We start from the raw sequence: 6,406 nt of genomic DNA, 5'->3' as shown, positions 1-6,406 counted from the left end.
AGCGATTTAGGCAGTTTTTGAGAACAGTTACTCCGCCGATTTTGAGTCAGCACTTGGAGAAGGTTCTGTTCAAGTGAAGAGATATCAGTTCTAGTGGAGACCAGTTCAAGTGGAGATCAGTCCAGACGTGGGTCTACTTGTGAAGGTCAGGAAAGGGTTCGGAACGCAGAAGTCGGGTTTGGGGTAAAGGCCACGGTCAACCAAAAAATGTGAGTTATAATCAATTGATTGCTGAGTTGTTTTCATGCAGGGTCCCGTTACTTGGAAGTTGGATAATGGCAGGAGGCCGGGTCTAACTAAGTAACGGTTTGACTAGTTAATAATTGAGGTTATGTTGATTGAGTTGATAGCATGCTTGTTATTGCTTGAGAACCGTAGTAGCATGCTAATGGTTAGGTTGATTGGTTAGTTAGCGAATGCAGAATGCTAGATGATATCGCTAAGTTGTGGATAGTTAGGTATTATGGAATTAGTCTTTATGCTAGATTCTGGAATATGATTGATTGTGTTAATTTACGATTAATACTAGGAACCTTGTGTTATTTTATCGGGTTTATTTTTAATCATATATTAGCCATATAGCATTTGTGTAACCTACACTGCTAGGCATGTTTGAGGTAGATGTGTTGATTTTTTGGTGACTATTACTAGGAACCTTGTGTTATATTACCGGGTTTAGTATTAGTCGTATATTGGCCGATAGCATTTGTGTAACCCACAATGGCATATTGGGGTGAGTTAGTGTTCCTTCAGACCTCGTACCCGGCGGGTTCAAGGAAACCCCTTATTCGCTGGATCGGGAAGACTCAGATAGACGGGGTCATGGCCTATGGCTGAGTGATTACACGACCGTGTAATGTGGCAGTGACCCAAAGGACTGTGGGCTGTCGCGCGGTGACCCGAAGGAAAGTTGGCCGCGGTCGGTTGAAAGTTCCTTCTTATGGCCTTTGTGGTAGGAAGATACGATATTGCCGATAGTGAAGGAGGAACAGAACGTCACCAGGCCCCGAGTTTGATATATATATTATATCGTGTTTTGGGTTATTAAACCCTGGTTTAAATCGAGTTTGAGTTTGGTGATGAGCTAGTAATTAGCATAATGCTAGTTATCTTGCTATCTTTTACCGCTACGTATTTCAGATATTGCTTATTGTTATTGAATTGTGTTGTTAGGTGAACCTCTCGCTTTAGATTGTTTGGGGTGGGATAGCGAGGGGTTGTATTTGTTAGTCGGGGATTGTAACTCGCTGAGTAATGCTAGATTACTCACTCCTCACTCGTTGTTGTTTTCAGGTGACCAGTAGTGAGCTTGTAGAAGGCGCGGGAGGCTAGGCTGGCTGGTGTAGATTTGCTTCTTTTTGCTTAAGATGCTTTTAGACTATAAGTATGTACTTTCGCTTTCTTGGCATGCCACCACTTGTATAATATTTTGTGTATTGTAAACCAGATATTATATAAAATAAATAAAGCGAATGTTTTGTGCAAATGCCTTGTTGTTCTGATATTAGCTTGTCCGAGCTAACACAACGTCAGATTAGAGTACGGGTTGAGAAGCCTTAGGATTTGGTCTGACGGGACGTGTTAGTGGGTGGCCTGGCCTAGTTACGAATTGCACTTTTTGTAACTTTGGCTGGATTGCCCGTTAACCCGTCTTGTAGCGCTCTTGAACCTTGGTAGACGGCCGGGCCGTCGGTCATGTTCTTGTTTGATTGTTGGCCGGTGGTTCGACCTATGCCTAAAACGGTTCGGGGGTGTTACAGAGGTGGTATCATAGTATGGTTTCGTCCATGCGTGACATAAGTGCTTTTTAACGGTTTTATCGAGTCAAAGGAGTCGCAAAAAGATGATTAGGAAACCAGCCGCGTCCCGTAGTAGGAATATGACTTACCCTTTTGATTGTGTGCATATGGCTAATCGCGAGACAGGTGATGATGGACGAGGTCGGATATGGGGAGAGGATATGGATTGGACAGGTAGAGGATTGGGTTACAGATCTGATCATGAGGATGGAAATGGCATCAGTGAGATGTTTGGACACGATAGGAGCCCTCTGCAGAGAACAAGATCTTTTCCTGTTTATGATAACAGGACTAGAGTGAGAGAAGACAGTATGGCGAGTATTGGCCCAAGTCATAATAGGGACCAGAGACATCAACATGATCAATCCGCTCAATCAAACCCAAGGCCAGATCAGAACCGTGCCACCGAAAGACCACAAGATCATGCAACCGAAAACACCCTAAAGCTTTTACATGACGTGATGACCGAGGCACTTGGTAACCAAGGCAGGCGTACTCAACCCCCTGAAGTTTCCAAGCTATTATCTACCATGAAGAACATTGGATCCTACCAGTTCAAAGGAGGATCCGATCTTATTGAAGCCGACAGGTGGATTACTATGATGGAGAAGAATTTTGAAGCCATGGAGTGCCCGAAGGAGTACAAGAAGAAGATCGATGTGTACTACTTGGAAGGCGACACCACAGGATGGTGGGACAGCATAGACAGGCAGCATGGACACACCATCACATCATGGGGGTCGTTCAAGGGAGAGTTTGAGAGGAAGTATTTTCCTCTGGAAGCAAAGCATCGATTGGAGCGCCAGTTCATGAACCTTGTTCAAGGAGATACGCCCGTGAGGAGTTACAAATCTGAGTTCACAAGGTTGAGGCGACATGTCTTTGATGGGCATGAAGATGAAGCAACTATGATCCGTAACTTTATGTACGGATTGAAGCCGGAGCTTGGAAGTCGTTTAGCTGGAAGCAACTTTAGCAGCTTATCTGAGCTAGTGGAAAAATCTGTTAATGTTGAAACTGTATTGGAGGCTGAAAGAAAGACCTTACCACATTCTGGTGGACACACCAAGTTTAGCCAAGGAGAAAGGCCAAATTTCAACAAGGGTCCAAGATCTTACAAAGGCAAAGGGCGAGGATTTGGAGGCCAAGCCAACAATCGTGGTAACACTGGGGTATGTTACACATGTGATCAGCCGTGACATATTTCAAGGTTTTGTCCCAAAAACCAGCGGAATAACCAACGGAGTAACCAGCAGGGTTATCCATCGATGAGGATGGAAGATGTTACTTGTTTCTTCTGTGGAAGGAAGGGCCACTATGCATCGTCATGTCCAAATAAGCCAATCCATGCGACCCCTCTCGCAATCTGAGCTCCTCCTAGCCGTCCAGCTATTGAGCCAGCACCAAAGAAGCAAAACCTAGGAGGTAGAGTTTATGCCTTAGGTGTAGAAAACCCAGACAATGCAGGACCGTCAAGCGGTCCCATCACAGGTATTGTGGGTGCTTAACCTCCTCTTTTTATTGAATGGAAATTTAGTTGCTGGAATCTAGTTAGTATGCTGGTTAGGTATAGATTGCTTGATCGCTAGGTTGCGCGTTTAGAAATTTAGGATGATGATTGATGGTTGTGAGAATTTTGATTAGTTTTTGTGATTGAGATATTGTTGATTGGGTTACTGTGGCAGGAACCATACATGTTGCTGGTAAACCCACACATGTATTGTTCGACTCGGAGGCAACACATAGTTTTGTGACCCCTGAAGTAGCTGCCCGGTTTTGGGATTGTTTTGTGGTTGACAGGATAGATGTGGCCGTCTTGACCCCCGCAGACTGAACCCTTCAAGCAAATCAGTGTATCAAGAATGTTCCATTGGTCATTCAAGGCAAAGAGTTTGTGGCAGATCTGTTAATCGTACCTTTGAAAGGGTACGAGGTAATCCTTGGAATGGATTGGTTATCGAGCTACGGAGTACAGATTGTTGTTCGGCAGAGGTAAACGACCAGAGATGGTATACTATAGAATCAGTCCTAGTATGACCGTGTCTTTGGTAGCAGCAATGAGAGTACAAGATTAGTTTCAAGACGGGGAAGTATATTTGGTGACCTTATCGGTTAGTGGAGGAGCCACTAATGGTGAAGTTAAGGTCGAAGACATAGAAGTGGTCCAAGAGTTTGAGGATATCTTTGCACCACTAAAGGAATTACCTCCACCTCGGAGTAATCCCTTTACCATTACTTTGGAGCCTGAAGCAAAACCTATAGCTAAGGCACCATATCCGATGGCACCTGCGGAGTTGGCCGAGCTAAAGAAACAATTGGAAGATCTATTGGAAAAGGGATTCATTCGGTCAATCTCTTCACCTTGGGGAGCTCCTGTGCTATTTGTGAAGAAGAAGGACGGAAGTATGAGGCTGTGTATCGATTATTGTGGTATCAACAACATCACGATAAAAGATAAGTATCCTCTTCCGAGGATAGACGAGTTGTTAGACCAACTAAAGGGAGCTAGTTAGTTTTCGAAGATTGATTTGGCATCAGGGTATCATCAAATTATTATTGCCAAGTCAGACATTATGAAGATGGCGTTTCAGACGAGGTATGGGCAGTACGAGTTTGTAGTTATGCCCTTTGGTCTCACAAATGCACCTGCGGCTTTCATGCGTTTGATGAATGAAGTGTTTCACGACTATCTCGACAAGTTCGTGATCATTTTCATTGATGACATCCTGGTGTACTCGAGAAGTAAGGAAGAGCACAAAGAGCTGAGACTGGTTATGGAGAGGTTACGTAATCAGAAGCTATTTGCCAAGTTCAGCAAGTGCTCGTTTTGGAAGAGAAAGATAGGATTTCTGGGTCACATAGTATCAGGATAGGGCGTGGCTGCTGATCTAGAAAAGGTCCAAGCCATACGAGAATGGCCTCGACCTACCACTGTGACAGAAGTGAGGAGTTTTCTCGGACTTGCGGGCTATTATCGGAAGTTTGTTAAGGACTTTTCCTCCATTGCAAATCCTTTAACTAAACTTACCGTCAAAGGAGTTCCTTTCTTATGGGTGGAAGAAACCGAGAAGGCATTCAAGAAGTTGAAGGAAGCCCTCACGACCGCACCTGTGTTAGCTTTGCCCGAGCAAGGTAAACCTTACACGGTTTACACGGATGCTTCACGAGTTGGGTTAGGTTGTGTTCTTATGCAAGATGGGCGAGTCATCGTGTATGCCTCATGACAACTACGTAAGCATGAGGATAACTATAGTACACATGACTTGGAGTTAGCGGCCGTGGTGTTCGCTTTACGAATTTGGAGATCTTACTTGTATGGAGAAGAAGTGGAGGTATACACGGACCATCAAAGTCTTAAATACCTCTTCACTCAGCCAGATCTCAACCTGCGCCAGCGTAGGTGGATGGAGTTTGTGGCAGACTACGACATACGGATTCGCTACCTTCCTGGTAAAGCGAATGTTGTTGCGGATGCCTTAAGTCGAAGAAAGTTTGACGCAGATTTAGAGAAAGAAGTGGAGCTGTTGAACCAGGAGTTGAAAAAAGTGAAGTTGGTTGTTTTGGAATGGCAGACAAGCGAGCCATTGGGACTTCAAGCGGTGAATCAGGCCCGCTTGATTCAGAGAATTAGAGAAGAACAACTTAAGGATGAGAAGTTACTGAAGATTACTGAAGAACTCAATGGACAAGCCGGGCCAAATAATGCTGGATACTACTTGGCGAAGGATGGAACTTTGCTAATCAATGGAAGGATCACGGTTCCTAAAGGACAAGGGCTGAGAGATGAGATACTAAGGATCGCACATCATTCTTTACTTAGTATCCATCCTGGAAGTTCGAAGATGTACCGAGAGGTGAGGAGATACTATCATTGGTCGGGCAAGAAGAGGTCAGTAGCACAATGGGTTGCTCAGTGTGCAACTTGTCAACAAGTTAAGGTGGAACATCAAGTTCCAGGAGGATTGTTGCAGAGTCTTCCGATAACTCAATGGAAATGGGACTCTATTTCCATGGATTTCATCACCGGATTACCTACTGCTCCAGGTAGATCGAACAACTCGATATGGGTGATTGTGGATAGGTTAACCAAGGTCACACACTTGTTGCCTATGCGGGACACTGATAAAGTTGAAGTTTTGACCGAGCTTTACATCGACCAAATCGTGAAGTTACATGGTGTACCCTCAGACATCGTCTCAGATCGCAATCCAAGTTTCACGACATCATTCTGGGAAGCACTGCAAGAAGCCTTGGGAACTAAACTGTACAGAAGCACGGTGTTCCATCCAGAAACAGATGGCCAAACGGAAAGGACCATTCGGACCATCGAGGACATGTTGCGGATGTGTATTCTCGATTGGGCAGGAACTTGGGAGGAGCATTTACCGTTGGTTGAGTTCTCGTATAACAACAGTCATCATTCGAGCATAGGGATGTCACCTTATGAAGCGTTATACGGAAGGCCATGCAAGACGCCTATGTGTTGGACGGAAGTGGGCGAAAGAAGAATGTTTGGGTCACCTATTGTTCTGGAGACCATGATTAAACTGGAAACGATTCAGGCCAACATGAAGAAGGCTCAGGACCGTCAGAAGAAGTACGCAGAC

At 44.7% G+C, this 6,406-nt stretch overlaps 1 pseudogene; it reads left to right on the top strand.

Moving 5' to 3' along the window:
• Positions 1-1,879: 1,879 nt before the first annotated feature.
• LOC125589944 lies at positions 1,880-4,672 on the top strand (annotated as a pseudogene).
• Positions 4,673-6,406: the final 1,734 nt, after the last annotated feature.

This window comes from Brassica napus, chromosome C7 (genome assembly GCF_020379485.1).
Source record: "Brassica napus cultivar Da-Ae chromosome C7, Da-Ae, whole genome shotgun sequence".
Taxonomy (NCBI): domain Eukaryota; kingdom Viridiplantae; phylum Streptophyta; class Magnoliopsida; order Brassicales; family Brassicaceae; genus Brassica; species Brassica napus.
The sequence above is the reverse complement of the archived record's forward strand: the minus strand, read 5'-3'. Positions and strand labels throughout refer to the sequence as shown.